The sequence below is a fragment of the Acomys russatus genome, chromosome 24, assembly GCF_903995435.1.
Source record: "Acomys russatus chromosome 24, mAcoRus1.1, whole genome shotgun sequence".
NCBI classification, from domain to species: Eukaryota; Metazoa; Chordata; class Mammalia; order Rodentia; family Muridae; genus Acomys; species Acomys russatus.
In genome coordinates this window covers 27,163,040-27,177,448 of record NC_067160.1, presented here as the reverse complement: position 1 = coordinate 27,177,448, position 14,409 = coordinate 27,163,040, and the positions used below count along the sequence as shown (strand labels likewise).

Here is a 14,409-nt window from a genome sequence, read left to right as displayed (position 1 = left end):
TGTTTTACATACAAACATAGCACTCATACAACCAGCTTGGCTTCTTCTTTTTTCGGAGGGGGGTGGGGGGTACTGAGAAGACAACAATAGGTCCATAATATGCCAAAAGGGGGGAGCTGTGTGCTACTTTGGTGATTAAGGGGAGCCAACTCCTCACCCAGATCTTTGAACTCTCAGGCCATGCTGAGGTCTGTGCTAAACTCGGATGCACCCTTCATCAGGCGAGTAGTCTGCAAACAGTTGCATTGCAGACAGTCATATAGCAAATCATCTGCAAATGATTGCACCAAAGCTCACTTTATGTCACAGAAGGAAACAACAGCAAATGCTCCTGGGAACATGTAAGCGAGACCATGGGGCATATGATTTGAGTAAGCCCGGCAACCTTCAGATAAAATTTTACAACTTTAAATATTAAACAAATTTGATATTTGGAAATTTTATCTAGTTCTCTAAGTGAAGGTTTTAAGGTCCTAACTTGTGCATACATGTGTGTGTGTATACATGTCTATGTACATACATGCACACTAGCAGAGGACAGAAGTTGACATTAGGCATCTTCTTTAATCACTCTCCACTTTATCTTTTTTAATTTTTTAAAGATTTATTTAGTTTATGTGTTTGTGTGTTCTGCTTACATGTACGTATGTGCACCCTGCTTACATGTGCGTAGGTGCATCTTGTACATGGCTGGTGCCTTCAAATGCAGTAAGAAGGGTTCAGATCCCCTGGGCCTGGAGTTGCAGACAGTTTCCAGACTCCCTGTGGGTCCTGGGATTCTAACCTGGGTCCTCAGCAAGAGCAGCAAGTGAGCTTAACAGCTGACTCTCCAGCCCCCTACCTCACTCTTTGAGACAGGGCTTCTCACTCAGCCTGGAGCCTACCTGCTCAGCTGGACAGGATCCTCCTGTGCCCACACCATTGGAACACGTGTGGGCCACCATGAGCCTTTTATCACCTGGGTAGTAGAGATGGAATTTGGGTCCTCATGCCTCCCTCTCAAACTCTTTACCAACTGAACTATATCCCAGCCCATCTTCCCTTGGTTTTGACTAGCAAGGCTGGAGAACTAGATCTACTTTGATGTGAATGGAAACCTTTTTTTTTTGGGGGGGGGGGGGAGCCAGTCAGCTATAAGATAATGAAACACAGGAAAAAATACCAGTTTCCATCCCAGCTTCCCACATGCTAGGTTGTTTGCCTTTTGCAGACACTTTAACCCTCTCAGCTCAGTGGGAAGCCTCAGCAGCAGCCACAGGAGAGCAATAGTATGGTTATTGTCTGGGTTGAGGTTAAGCACAGTAGCTGTTAGCTATGTTATCTGATATATACTCAGTTATCAAGGCGAGGTTAAACATCATTGTACCCCTTGTCTTCTGTAGGTCTGAGATCATTCAATGAGGTCTTTAGGTCAAGCATAAGAATCTTTTCCTTATTAAAGGGAGAACAGGTTTGTGTGTGTGTGTGTGTGTGTGTGTGTGTGTGTGTGTGTGTGTGTGTGTGTGTTTCATTTTTAATATATATTTTTTGAGAGAGGGTCTCACTTTGTAGTCCAGGTTAGCCTGAAACTTGCTATTTAACCCAGGCTGGCCTTGAAATTGTAGCACTCCTCCTGCCTCAGTGTCCTGAGTGCTGAGATGACAGGTGCCATCCCTCATGCCAGGCAGGTTTTCTGAGGTAGACAAATACAGCTCTTTTTTTTTTTTAATACTGCTTTTAAACTACTAATTTGTTTAAGGTCCCTTCACTCCCATACATACAGCCATTTCTCTAAGGGGTCTCCTATTGCTTTTAGTTTTTAACTTCTCTGAATATGCAGTAAAATTACCTGACATTCTAGAATAACACAGAACGTTATCTTGGCACTCTTTCGTGTTCAGTATTTAGTTGTTATAAGTTTGCAGGCCCTGGGGTCATCATCGCTGGAGAGATCCTCGCCTCCAACATCTCTGTGTCCTCCAGGCTCAGCCAACAGAATGAGTCTCCATAATGCTGTGCCTATGACTCACCTGTCTGGCTCAAGATCATCTTGGTCCACATAATAGGGAAGATGTAGTAGAAAAGCCAAGGCTTATAAAATGGGGGGGAGGGGAAGAAAAGCAAAGCCTTCCCAGTGTCTTCCTTTGTTTGTGCCCCCGTCGGTGACTGCTAGATTAAAGCTAACAAGTCGCTTTCCTTACTATTGCATTTCAAGTTATGCAATTTTTCAAAGTATTTTTTTTCTTTTTTTTTCAAAGTGGTTTTTCTTTTTTTCATTTCAGTGGCCTTGAATACTTTTTTCTCTATTAGAGGTGACATTCGAAGGATTTGGTGTATCAAATTTGGTTTTTATAGACTTAGTATGTTGTACAGTTTATAGCACTTTATTTTTCTGGTTTTTAAGTTTCAACATACAATCATGAGCCTTGCACCGGGCATGTGGGGGTCACAGGACAGAGTAAGCAGCTCCACAAGTCCAAAGCAAAGGCAATAGAGTCCGGGGACTTGACTTAGGCTGAGCCCACAACGGTGCTCTATCTTCTTAAGAGAACATGTAATGACATTTATTTAGAAGCCGAGTTTATAAATACTGCATTGTCAGAGCAAATGGGCAAGCCTCAAAGGTGGAGAAAGACATCTGCTTTTTCTTTTGGTTCTTTATTTTTGGAAAGAAAATTTTTTTCAGAGCTTATATTTAAGATCAAATATCAAACTATTATTTTGTCTTAATTCATCTTTGTCTGCTACAAATAGTGACAAGATCCAAATAAAGCTGGGTGAGTCATGGTGCAACATGGAGCCAACACAGAGCATCCTGAAGTCCTCGGTTCCCTTGTCTTGAGAGCATCTACTAACCTTCTGTGTGCCCAGGATGAAACAATGACTGTGACGTTTGCCCCTGAGGAGTCTCTGCTTTATATGGAGAGAAGCATGTGGCCGATGTCAGCATGTCATACATACATACATACATACATACATACATACATACATACATACACACACACACACACAGCCGAGCCTGGGACAGCAAGTGAAAAGGAGGGCATGAGTGGCAGATATAGATGACTGTCCCTTACCCCACTGGGAAGCAAAAGCGTATTCAACACTCCCTGCCTTCCAGAGTAAGCTAAGAAAATGTTACTCACAGGCAAAGGACTCTCAATTCGGATTGTGTGCGTTAACTAAGACTGGGCACTATAGCTGTGAGTCGATCACGGGAACTCCTACGGGTTCCTACACACACATTCTCACCTGGGGGGGGTGGATCCCCAGCCTCACCTGATTCCCTTCAGCCGCTCCTGCTCCTGCCACCACACCTGTGTGTGTTGTTTGATCAGCGTCTGTTCTTTAGCCGCCTTTGAGGTCGCCACGGCTTTTCTGATCTACATTTAAAGGAGGAACAAAAGAGTAGCAGTGTTCGAGCTTTTAAAAATGTATTTTTTAATAGCTGAGTAGTATTCCATAGTGTAAATGTACCACAGTTTCTTAGTCCATTCTTCTACTGAGGGACACTTAGGCTGTTTCCATGTTCTGGCTATTGTGTATAAAGCAGCTATGAACATGGTTGAGCATATGTCCCTGTTGTGTGGTAGGGCATTTTCTGGGTATATTCCAAGGAGTGGGATAGGTGGGTCTTGAGGAAGCCCTATCCCCATTTTTCTGAGAAAGCGTCAGATAGCTTTCCAAAGTGGTTGTACTAGTTTGCATTCCCACCAGCAATGAAGGAGTGTTCCTCTTTCTCCACATCCTCGCCAACATGTGGTGTCATTTGAGTTTTTGATCTTAGCCATTCTGATGGGTGTGAGATGGAATCTCAGCGGCATTTTGATTTGCATTTCTCTGATGACTAATGAGGACGAGCATTTCTTTAAGTGTTTCTCGGCCATTTGATATTCCTCTGTTGAGAATTCTCTGTTAAGTTCCAAGCCCCATTTCGCAATTGGGTTGTTTGGTTTTGTGGTGTTTAATTTCTTGAGTTCTTTATGTACATTTACACTACGGAATACTACTCAGCTAATAAAAGCAAGGAATTCCCGAAATTTGTGGACAAATGGATTGATCTAGAAATTATCATAATGAGTGAGTTCACCCAGAAGCAAAAAGAGACAAACGGTATATACTCACTTATATCAAAACACTAGTCCAAGGGATACGTACCATGAAAAACTTTACTTACCAAAAAAGTGGGTCAGAAGAGAGGACATCCTATTGAGACTCTGGGCGAGAGTAGCATGGAAGAATGGGGAAATAGTAGGACCCACAGGGTCCCTGGAAACCTACAATAAGAACTTTATAACAGGCAGATCTGGGTCCTGGGGTCCTCCTCAAACTAAGGCACCAGCCAAGGAGAATATAGGCATTAAACTTCGAACCCCTACCAAGACCTAGCCGACGAACATGATATTCTCCACCATGGAGTGGAGAGTGAGACCTGACTCTCACATGAACTCTGGTGCCCCTTTTCTGACCACGTCCCCTGGATGGGGAGGCCTGGCGGCACTCAGAGGAAGGAGTGCCAAGAAGAGACTCGATATTCTAAGAGCATATATAGGGGGAGGAGGTCTCCCTCAATCACAGACATAGGGGAGGGGAGAAGAGGGGAAGTGGGAGGGAGGGAAGAATGGGAGGAAACAGGGGAAGGGCTAACAATCGAGATGTAATATGAATAAATTAATAAAATTTTTTTAAATGTATTTTTTCAGATTGCGGGAGAGTTGGTGAGAGGAGCAAAATGGTGAATGTGCTCAAAATACATGCTAAAAGTGCATATTTTAAAAATATATTTCCACAAAAGAAAGGTTTTCTGTTTTTACAATCATCACCGGTACATCTTCTAACACACAATCCACCTAAAATAAGTATTGAATTAAATACCATGGAGAGGAGAACTGTGCACGGGGTGCCTGCCAATCATCCCAGCACTCAGGACATGGAGGCAGGAGAATCATGAATTCAAGGCTAGCCTTAGCTAAACCAAGAGTATGTGGCTTTCTCAAAAAACAAAAACAAAAACAAAATATCAATTAGAAGAAAGACAAAAGGGTTTAGGATAGTGGCCAATTTGAGAACCCTGTTTAAGATGTGCAAAAATAAATGTGAAGTTGTTGTGGGGGTTTTTTTTGTTTGTTTGTTTTATTGTTTTTGTTGTTTACTTTTTGCTTGCTTTTAAAAAATATTTATTGTTATTTATGTGTATGGGTGTTTTGCCTGCATTTATGTCTGTGTACCACATGTACACGCAGAGGCCAGACAAGGGTATCAGATCCCCTAGAACTGGAATTAGAGACGGTTAGCCACCGTGCAGATCCTAGAAACCAAACCTAGGTTCCCTGGCATAGCAGTGAGTGATCTTAGCTCCTGAACCATCTCTCCAGCAGTACCATTCTGGTTTTTATGCAATAAGTAAACCCCAAACTTCAATCTCAAGGAAGACTTTTTGAGAGTTTTCATACATTTGTCCCCACTTTGGACACATGTTCCCTACAAGGCACTTAGGTAGCATTATTCCTATTTTAGACATAAGAATGGCAAAGGCCAGAAGATTTGCTCAAAATCACAAAGCTTTTAAACATCACAATCGTAGGTCCTTGGTGTTGGGTTGTATTTACTGAACCCTCATTATAAGAGGCATTGCAGGTGTGGCTACTGTGTCACATGTGTGTTCCTAGATGGCAGAGAGGAAAGAGGCTATGACTACGCTCTGACCTGTGTTCTGACCTGTAAACATCTGAAAAAGCCAACCTGTGATGCCCACCAGTCTGGCATCAGGTAGGCTTGGGTGGGCTCCAAGGAAGGGGACAAAGCTGGAAACTAGAAGAACTCCATTTGGGACTGCAGGCCTCCGGTGCAAGTGAGCCTGAGACAGGCCACCAGAGCAGGCAGGGCAAGAAGCCAGCCTGAAATGACCACCAGACTGGCACATGGGGCCTGGGCAGGGAGCTAGCCTCAGGTGACCACCAGGATAGTGCAGCGCAGGCCTGGTGGGGGGATGGGGGGGTAGACCATGCCAGAGATGACCCTGTCCAGCTCCATCAGGCACAAGCGGGGCAAAGCACTCCTCGGACCACTCCTGGGATGACTGGGACACTCAGAGACCCCAGGCACCACTAAAAGGAGCAAGTAAGTGGTGGAGAAGTGGAAGAGAAAGAGAAGCAGAAGGATGTGTGCACAGGGAAGAGAGGCAGAACCGGAGACTCGAGGGTAGTGACGAACAGCCTGATGTGAACAGTGGGTGATGCCACCTGGGACCACGGTGTGGTCCTGACGTGTGTTGCCACTGGGGGCTACATCTGGGTCCATTCCCCATGCAGCAGCAGGGGTCTATTATCACCAAAGGGCATGAGGGTAGGAGAGCCAGGTGAACATCCGGGTCTGGGCTGTCACCCTGGGACATGTTGATATCTGAGGGCTGTGCAGATCTGGCCCCACCCTTCACCTGAGCATCATGGGCGAGCTGGCCCTGGGGGTGGGAGGGTAAAAAAGCTGACCTCATGCCTAGTCAGCTGCAGTACCTGAGAGAGCAGCACCCACACACTGTGGGAGTAGCCACCCCTAGGATGCAAGCATGTGGGAGAACTGGCCCTACCACTCACCTCCCATGCAGTGGCATGGATGAGAAAAAGATAACCTTCTCCTCTCCAGCCCCTCACCACCTGCAGCAGGCGGGAGACCTGGTCCTGGGGTCATGTGAGCAGGAGACCTGCCCTGTACCTCACCTGGGCAGCACCGTAGAGCTGACCCTGGCAGGGGCTTGAACAAGGCAGCCCTCAGGGCTCCCCTACCTCATCCTGCCATCTATGGCAGGCAAGAGAGCTGGTTCTAGGATCCTGAGAGTGGGGACACTGACCATGTCCCTCATTGGTTGCAACACTCAGAAGAGCAGGCCCTGCACCTTGCCTGGGCAGCAGGGTAGAGCTAGTTGCAGGGATTGCCCGAGGGCCACCAGACTAACCAGCTCACACACCTCTCAGGTCCAGATCCAGGCTTGAAATTGGCCCACCCCAACATCCACCCCATCTATGAACTCCTGAAGTGCATGAAGGGACCAGTCCTGCAGATCCAAAACTCCGGGACCTCCATGACACAGGGAAACATCAGGGTGTCTGAGAGGAGTCCAGTGAAGTTCCAGTATTGATAGAGTGGCAGAAACCAGAGGCCTTGTGCCTGACCGATGACTCATTGCAATGAACATTTGCAACCAAACAAGTGTAAACAAAAGCATATACTATGAGACACACTGTGATACACTACAGCTTCCACAATGAGATCTTTTTTTTTCTCTGTTGGTTGGGAGGTTGCAAGGGTGGGAGGTGGGTATGAGGGGAGGAGGAGACAAGTAAGATTGTGGTACATGTGCAATTCTACCTCCCTATTGCTTTGTTCCATCCCTCTCACCTGAGGGTGGTATGACTTGAGTGGCTGTCCACCTCTACACTGGCCCACAACCCTCTGATGTTTCACTCAATCATCGACACAGCCTTCTTCCAGCACTGAAGGCTGCTTGACTCTAAACCCCCAGCAGTGTCTGAACCTTGATTAGACTCTGTCTATAGCCATGCGTATTCCAAACTTTGCATTTCACGTTAACACTTTTAAATATGTATGAATGTACAGATTAGGGCTGTAGAGATAGATAAGTGGTTAAGAGCACCAGCTGCTATTGCATAGGATGTGGGTTCAAATCCCTGCACCCACATGGTGCCTATAACTCCAGCTCTGGGGGTTCTGACAACTTTTTCTGGCCTCTGTGCACACAAACCCACACAGACACATATACATGTGATTAAAAAACAGTACAAGTAAATCTTTTAAAAAGAAAGTAGGGATCAGAAACTTGACAAAAATATACATATTTCCTAATTTCTCCGCTACCGAACCACTTCAATACGTTGATAGCTGCAAAACGTCAATAAGGAAGATGTGAAAACTTGAGAGGACAAGTTCCAAAAAGGGATCTCATAATGCAAGCTATTTCCAGCTGCTGTTCGCTGATTACTTTAACCTTGAGTTTATCTTTGCGCACTCCTGGTTTCTGATTCAAAATTAAGGACATGGGCAAACAAATTAATCCAAAGAATGACTTCAAAAAGACAAAATCAAACCTTCTCCACAGAAGTTCTTGAGAGTGTTATATTTATGAAGTTTAAGAAAAATTAGATAGGAGACATTGGTTTAAAAAAATGTACATTTTCTACCTATTAAAAAAATTAAGGAATGGGGTATTTCTACAGGCTGGCACACTAGGACTTCAGTTAAGAATGTCTAAAGATGTATTTCAAATTCTTCCCATCTACAGCCTCTGAAGTTTCTTGCAACAGATACAATTTTAAAATTAGATTCCTTTGACATATTTGGTCCATGTTGTACAAAAAATTAAAACACATTGGTGGAAGATGTGAACATATTTTTTATAGCTTAAGGGAAAAAAATCAATGTTGTTGCCTTTGGGCTCAGGGAAAGGCCAATTAAATAGACTATAAAAGTCAAAAATCAAGCTACTATTTTTCACTAGACACTTCCAATACATTGTACAACATCTTACTTTTTGTTTTTGCTTTGTTTTTGGAAATTCAGCCATCGACTCTACTTTTATCCTCAGGCTACAAATGAAGAAAAGCAAAGTCTTTAAAAGAACTCAAAGATTTAAAATTGTATCTTCATCAACAGAGATTGCTAGATGATTTGAATCCATTTTATGGAGCAATAAGCTATATACAACTATTTTTAAGGTGGATGATAACTTATGCAGAATGGTGATGATTTAAAATACTTTGAGTAAAAATGTCAAATCTAATGAATTCCTTGAAAGATCAGAAAACAAAAATCCACTGCATCTGATTTACTCTGATTATGTATCATATGAAATCCCAACAATGCCTTTTGAAACAGTACAGAAGACTCATGGGTCAGAGCATCCAAGTTCAGAAATGAACATCTGTAAGCAGTGCACAGCTGAAGCTATACTACATGTGCTTACACACTTGTCAAAATTCACTGGGATGTGCTGTGAGCACTATCAATAAAGAGCTGTCAACACAATGCAAATAAAAACACCGCCATAAGATGCAATTCCTCATCTGCCAGGCTGCCAGTGGCTTTACAAAGCATTCCACGAGGCTCTGGTGACACATGCTCACTCTTCCATTCTAATGGGAATAAAAATTGATACAAGCCCACAGAAGGTAACATGGCTATGCATAAGATGTCTTCATTGATTAACTATGACCTAGTAACATCATTTATAGAAATGTATCTGAAAAGCATCTTGGCAAAGGTGTACAAAATTATTCACCACAGCACCATTTACAATAGAAAAAGACTGGAAAACAAAAGTTCCATCAGAAAATGTTCTTTCCAAAGTAAACTGAACCTGAATCTGATCAATTCTCTAGATATAACTACCAATTTACAGGAAGTACAAAGAGAAAAACTTGTTAGATGACATGAAATGATACAGGTGGCATCATTCAAAATGTGAGGAACTATAAGGACCAATAATGACTTCTTCAAGACAAAGTATAAAACTACAAGAGGGCAGTGCAGGGCAGGGGCAGGGGGGAAGAAACCTACCAAAAGTGAATCATCATGTCTGGCTTGTACTTAGATGCTATCTGAATAAATTTTGAGAAAATCTTCTGAAGCAATCAAGGAAATCTAATAATACTAACTAGATAATACAAGTTATTGAGAAACAAACATTTCATACATAGTGGTGGAATGGTAGGGCTTTTAAGTGCTACTGTTTTAAAGTAATATACTAAATGTTTATGCGTGTTTATGATGTCAATGATTTCCTTCAGGAGCGTTTAGCATGGGGGAGTGTGTGGTTGGATCATAAGCAAAACTGTGGCCAAAGCTGATCCTTGTTGAGGCTGGATGACGTCACATGGTGAGTCAGACCACCGTTCAAACCGACTGCAGTTATATGGGTAACTTCCTATAAGGTTAAAAAGATTTCATGGAAGGATACTTGAATTGAGCAGAAGACGTATCCATCCTAAACAAAGAACCTTATATAAAAATAATTATTAAGATTTCTTTAAAACTTAATAAATTGTGAATGGAGACACAATGTACCAAAAATTGGCCTCAGTTTCCAGCCCAGATCCACTGTACAACTTCAGATTAGAGCTGGCTCTTTGGAAGGCTTGATGTTTACTTCCGAGTCTCACCTAGCATCTGAATCTGAGCATGCTCAGTGTCACAGGGGTTATAGAGGACGGCATCACATCTACCTCACACGTCCATGTCAGTGACAACATCCCGGCAGGCGGCTGAGAAGTCAAGGTCTAGCCTGACCTGCCATTTTCCCCCTGGGTCTATGTGCCAACATCACCCTGTGTCTAATTAACAATGACAGTAAAAGCTGAACACATAAGTAGTGAACAGGAAATAGACACGGCTGGTACAGACACTCAGAGTGGCTTGTTATCTATACGCCATAGGATGCGCTCTTTGAGCTCGTACATATTTTATAAGAATGTAAGTAATAACATAAGTAAGACTACCAGAGACGACGCTGGTAATTGTAGCTAGTTCAGACTGTTTGGCACACAAACATCCATAATGTTAAAATGGATTTTAAGAGCTTTATTTAATTCTAAGTTATTTAATCCTATTTAAGACCTGGGTAAGGAAACTCTATTTAGTTATTATTTGCATCTTAAAAAGTAAATTAAGGCAAAATGTCAATGTGAAGTCTCTAAATTGAATGAGAAGAGAAAAACTCCAAAACTCATGTGCAATAACACTCTTAACACATCTTCCTTAATCCACAATATAATAAAATGTAAATTACATGAAGAAAAATGAAAGTGTTAGAAAATTTTGTAGCAGTTCTCAAAATGCATTCATCCTCACTGACCCTAACCTGAAACAGCAACTGAGGCACCGCAGCTTTCCAAGGGCCCTTCCTCATCTTATGGATTGTGCACATGAAAACCTGGAATCAAAAACCTAACAGAGTGATTGCGAAAGACTCACTGAGCCATTTTCAATCATCACAGAAATCTACCAAAGTACAAATTTTACGTGCCATTATTTCTAGAAAGTATGTAACAGAAAAAAAGGACTTTGGGGGGATTATGTTCTCCTATAAACAAAAAGGTCAACAATGCAACTTAATATGGTAGCTGCGGGAAGCAGCTGCATCGCCTCCCACGTGTGAGTCCAGGGGCCTGAGGTGACACCGAGCAGCTGGCACTGGGGAACATTTTCTGGTCTTGTACTTAATGTTAAAAATGTAAAGCTTTTAGTAATTAAGGTCTTAAATGCATGTAGCCTCAGATAGGGATCGTATCATTAAACAGAAATTAGCCTTGGCCAAATACTGAACTTAACACTCAGCTAATTCATCAACATTCAACCCGAGTGTCTTCGTGATCATCTCCGACAGCTGAGTGGATGGATGGATGGATGGATGGATGGATGGATGGATGGATGGATGGATAAAACTAGGAACAAATAGTTACATATTCTTCTTTGGTTGGTTGGTTTAGTTTGGTTTGGTTTGGTTTTTTGAGACAAGGTTTCTCTGTATAGCCCTGGATATCCTGGACCCACTTTGTAGACCAGGCTGGCCTTGAACTCACAGAGCTCCACCTGCCTCTGCTTCCCCGAGTGCTGGGATTACAGGCATAGACCACCTCGTCCAGCTTACACATTCTAATATTAACAAAGATGTAGCAGATATGTTTGCAGTACTTTTACTTCAGAAGAAAACTTGGTAGATCTCTCAACACATTAAAAATATTCATTAATTTTGCCACAATTCTAGAAATTTATCCTATGGGATAGAGGATTCTAACACACAGAAGAGCCTCTGTCTAAAGAGTTCACGGTAGCAGAATTTCCAACATAACAGAGTTAAAGACAAATCACACAGCTTTACCATCTTCAATTCATCCACTGACGTCACTTGTCTTTTTTATATATTTGTTTTTGAGACAGAATGTTGCTGTGTAGCGTAGACTGGCCTTAAGGCCACAATCTTCCTGCCTCAGCTTCCTGAGTGCTAAGATTTATTAGATTTTAAAATTTCTCCATCTCTCTTTCTTTCTCTTCTCTTCTCTCTCTCTCTCTCTCTCTCTCTCTCTCTCTCTCTCTGTTTATCTGTCTGCCTTACATTACCTACATGTGTAATGCACATATAACAGGTGTGCACGAGCTCTGGAGGACACAGGATGACCATGGGTGTCTGTTGTTGCCTTCCAATTTCTTTGAGACGAGGTCTCTTGTCTGCTGCTGCATGGGCAGGCTATCTGGCCTGCGCTCTAAGCATTCTCCTCCCTTGCCTTCCATCTCACCATAAGAGGCCTGGGTCACAGGTACAGACTGCACATCAGGCTTTCAGGTGGGTGCCGAGGGTTGAGACTCAGGTCCCATGCTTACATGGCAAGCAGTTTGCACCCTGGGGTGTCTCGCAAGCTCTGCTTAGTTAATATTTCACTGATGTCCAATGAGATCTCAAGTCCAGTGAGGTGTCTGAAGAAAACACCTTTCCTGAATTCTGAAGGAAGCATGCTTTGTTGAGGTTTGTATTTACTATAATCTTATGTCTGGGCTTATTTGACAGATCTCTTTATCCCAGCAAATAGTGCCTTCCAGAAGGGTAAGGCCCACTATGCCAGTCACATTCTGTCTGCAAGCTAAGTAACAGGCAAAGCCTAAACTTTGTGGTCTGTGGTGGTTGAGTAACATAGGAACTAATACAAAGATAATGTGGCAAAATGTTAGGAGGAAACATATATAGTATGTCATATTCATGCTTATAATGGAAGGTAATAAAATACATACTAAATGTGCATGTATGTATGCTTGTATGTGCACATTTTAACTCTGTGAAGTCTCAGAACACAAGTCATGGACAGTTCTCCCAACAAGATAGCCACGGGGCTTTTCTATGAAATTACTTGGAATGTCTGCTCAATGTGACCATAGTTTACAGTCGAGCCTGAACCAAGCAAACCAGGCCCCACACTGTTAAGTTCTCACTTGAGTTTGTAGTGATAAAGCTCATGGAGATGGGGTGTCTCTAAAGTGTCACATGTGCTTTGCACTGGGAAGAATGGCCTTTTAAAAGATATGAATAATAAAGGCCACACAAAACTACCAAACCCTAAAACATTAAATATAAAACAAAAAAAAAAAAACTTCTAAATTGACATCCTGTTTCACCAAGTTCTTCGATGCAACCAAGCAACAATAACAAAAATGCTACTTTTAATGAACTCCATTCTTTGCAAGAGAAAAATATGCCATATGTGTAATCCTCTGCGATACATAGCTTAAAATACTATGCATGATCGTTTGCACATGGCCCCTTCAAATTTAGTCAATGTTGCCATTTTCATGGTATTGGACACTTATTTGAGGAGGAGGGGGGGAGAAAATTCTAGAGTAGAAGATACCCGAGGGTATATTTATGTGGTGTTGGAGAAAGAGCACTCAATCAGAAAATAAACCATGGCCAGCACTTGCCAGAATATTTTACTTTTCCTATCAAGTTGAAAATTGTTAAAAGCTAATGAATCTGTCTACCCCAAAATGAAGTTTAATCTAGCTTAATAATGATGCTACTAACAGTTTGTATTGCATGTAAATGATGCCACATCGCTGACAGGACAGTGAATGGTAGCTGCTACTCAGTACTGTTAATAGTTCTAAAACCAATCTGAACAGTCATTTGTTTTCCCTTTTCTTTCCTTTTTTAGAGGGAGGGGTTGGGTTTTAGTTTTTTGGTTTGTTTGTTTGTTTGTTTGTTTGTTTTTCTTTTAAACAGGGTTTCTCTGTGTTCCCTTGGCTGTTCTGGACTTGCTCTGTAGACCAGGCTGGCCTCGAACTCACAGAGTTCTGCCTTCCTGAGGATTACAGGCACCCAGCTTTGTTTTTTATTTTTAATGTAAATACTATCATATCTCCTAGCAGTTCAGTTTACCAAATTGAAAAACAAAAACAAAACCCACTAACCTTCAACTCTGTGGAAGCAGACGCTAGCTTCCTAGCATTGGTTAAGGCGCGTAACTGGTCGTAGTCAGCTGGCTTATACTTGGAACGTCTCACCCCATTTTTCAGAATATCTGCTTTTCATTAAGAACAGAAAAATGACATAGAAATAATGTCACATCATTCAAAATCAAAATGTAGTTAAGGCAAAAAATATTGAGGTTAGGTCATATTTTTAGTTTTAAAAGCAAATAAAAGATGGTTGCAATGTTCGTGGTGTACTTAATACTTTGTATCTAGAAGAACAAGGCCGCTGCAGTCCTATATAACATCGCTTTCCATGGAAAGAGCAATCCTGTGTGAGGTTAACGTTGCCAATGCCAGAAATTATGATGCTATTCAATTTACTTGCATTTCAGACATTTTTAAAATATTAGGCACCAACAGGAAATATTTAAGCATCATATCTCTCTTAATGAAACTATA

General features: G+C 42.2%; 1 protein-coding gene and 1 non-coding gene across 2 annotated transcripts in view; one reads left to right on the top strand and one right to left on the bottom strand.

Annotated features, from left to right (window-relative positions):
• Ccdc148 (coiled-coil domain containing 148) overlaps positions 1–14,052 on the bottom strand; it is a 169,314-nt gene extending 155,262 nt beyond the window's left edge. The window contains exons 1-2 of the mRNA XM_051166767.1: positions 13,948–14,052; positions 3,259–3,362 (exon numbers count right to left, since the gene is read on the bottom strand). The gene's annotated coding sequence lies outside the window, so the exon portion shown is untranslated. The remainder of the gene's footprint in view (positions 1–3,258; positions 3,363–13,947) is intronic.
• LOC127207768 (small nucleolar RNA SNORA17) lies at positions 5,594–5,729 on the top strand. The gene has a single exon (XR_007832975.1). It is a non-coding gene; the product is annotated as a small nucleolar RNA SNORA17 (small nucleolar RNA).
• Positions 14,053–14,409: the final 357 nt, after the last annotated feature.